We start from the raw sequence: 2,611 nt of genomic DNA, 5'->3' as shown, positions 1-2,611 counted from the left end.
TCATCAAACGCACCTGCTATGGCTTGGCCAGTGTGCGAACCCCGAAAGTGCTTTGCTTGTAGAACGACTGTGCAGTAAATTCTCCATCAATCCACTGCACAGTTAAACTGATGAGAGACATTGGGCTGACACTGCTAGTCCAAATATCAGTGGTGAAGCCGAGATGTCCTGCAACAGGTTGCTGATATGCTTTTTTACAAAGTCATGCAGCTTCGGTAATGCAGTGTCTGTGATGTGTGCTGGGAATTTCATACTTTGGCTCAAGTACGCTAAGAAGACGACGAAAGCCAATATTATTTACAACTGACAACGGCTGGTCATCAAGAGCAATGAACTGGGTAAGAGCTTCTGTTATTTTTACCGCCCGTGGGTTGTCTCTGGGCATTTTCTCTCTCTTCTCCAGTGTTGCTCCAACGTTGGTTGTCGTAGTTTCCCGCTGCTAGCATTAGCAAACTCCTTGAACTCTGTGGTATGTTGGTTCTTTAGATGTTTAATCAAATTGCTTGTGTTAAAGGAGCTATTTTTCACCCCTCCTCTCGACAATTTAGCAGAGCATATTTTGCAGTCTGCTCTAGTTTTGTCATCGTCACTTATAGTAAAGAATCTCCAAACGGCTGACATTGCTTCTCTTCCGACGTTACCTGCTCATCTGAGGAGACGTTAACGTTAGCTCACGCGAAAGGTCACGTTGCCGTAAAAGGGTATCGAGTGCTGTTGTATCTGAGTAATTCTACAAGTACGAGTACGAATACATGAGCGCTGTATCGGGTCGAGACCTGAGTACTGGTATCGGTATTGGTGCATCCCTAATATATATATATATATATATATGTGTGTGTGTGTGTGTGTGTGTGTGTGTGTGTGTGTGTGTGTGTGTGTATATGTGTATATATATATGTTAACTCGTTTTTATGTAAGCTGCCGAAGTTGAATTGTCTTGAACTTTTTGTACGAAACGCGAAGCACAAATCATTGGAAGAGACTGATCCTCGCTGTTTGTGAGTTACCAGGATCTAAATAGTTATCAGGACATCAACAGGAGGGAATTCACATGGCAGAGCGTCCCCGCAAAACTAAATGCAGGCCTATCAGGTAAAGTTAGTCTATGTACAATTTTAATTTAAGTTAAAAAGGCTACGGCTGTGAAGCACACAGAAGCCGTTGCCATGGTTACTATCCATAGAGCGCTTGATGTTCACTTGCGGAGCGCTGTCTCCCTTTCTCCTTTCACCTAAGAGAACCTGCGGAAGCCTCTCTCCGCTGCTTGTTTGGGAGGGTTATTTGCAGGCTTGACTGTAGTCCTATGTGTATTCAGAGCAAGTGAGCAACAGACTTTCAAAATAATAATAATTTAAAAATTCTCGGCGTTAATGAATTAATGCATTAACACGATAATAACGTGTTAACGTGCCCAGCCCTAATTATTACTAATGTGATTTATACATTACCAAATAAAAACAGTTGCACCACGGAGAGAATTTACAACATAACTCTAATTTACATAAAAACTAAGAGTTAACATTACACAGGCCACACAGGCTAGGTGTAGAGTTGTCACAGCATTACTCACTAATGGTAAAACTGCTATTATAACTGCTAATATAACTATTATCTGCTAAAATACCAAGTGGCTACCTAGCCAGAAAGCTAAAGCACACGGCCACTTGCCATAGTTACGACTTTACTCCCAAGTTAATCTAGTGAAGGTCTGCCTGAGTAATTGTGGTGCTACCCATATTAGTTACTGATTTAGTTACAGACAAAGTTGTAGTTACCTAACCTCTACAGTGGGCTTTAGGAGATAACTTACACACAGCCGGGGCAACAGGTTGCCGGTGTGGAATACAGGAAGCAGACAAAAACTACCGTGCTGATTGGTCGAAATAGCACTCTGTGCATCTGCACTTGATTGCTCTTCCTCAAGGACCTTGACCTGCCTGTGACCTTATAACTGAATCTTGTGGTTTGAAATTGAATTTAGAGAACTGAATTTTAATTGAGAGAATGAAAGTGAAAGCACTCAAAGACTTGAATTTTTAGTGAGGCTCGAATACAGTTTCAGTTTAGATTCATAATATCACATTCAGTTTCAAGTTTATTGGAATTCAGTTTCAAACTAATAAATTCAAAGTTGAGCAATTCAAATTCAGTTTTTTAATGCATGTATTCAAGTTGAGCAATTCAAATTCAGTTCTTCATGATTCAAATTCAGTCTGTACTGACACAAAAATCAGCCCATAGTCCACCCTAAAGACCGCACACCCAAACACAAGAAAAGCAATCTAGTGAATGAAGTCCAATGCAGTGAGGAATGCGCAGACTAGTATAATGGGGAAACTACACAACCACTACACAAACGCATGGCTCAACAGTGAAGGGCCAACTTCTCAGGTTAACCTGAAGGATAAAGGATACTCGTTTGAGGACCACCAAGTGTACATTTTGGACAGAGAGGATGGTTGGTTTGAAATGGGTGTCATGGGAGCCATTTACACCCAGGTTGAGAAGCTGTCGCTTAATAGGGGAGGGTGTCCGCTTATCCCCCACTTACAGTGCTGTCCTTTCACTTAACAAACGTTCACTTTTGGCCTCAGGTGAGGATGCCAACTAT

Source organism: Micropterus dolomieu, linkage group LG01 (assembly GCF_021292245.1).
Source record: "Micropterus dolomieu isolate WLL.071019.BEF.003 ecotype Adirondacks linkage group LG01, ASM2129224v1, whole genome shotgun sequence".
Classification (NCBI taxonomy): Eukaryota; Metazoa; Chordata; class Actinopteri; order Centrarchiformes; family Centrarchidae; genus Micropterus; species Micropterus dolomieu.
The sequence above is the reverse complement of the archived record's forward strand: the minus strand, read 5'-3'. Positions refer to the sequence as shown.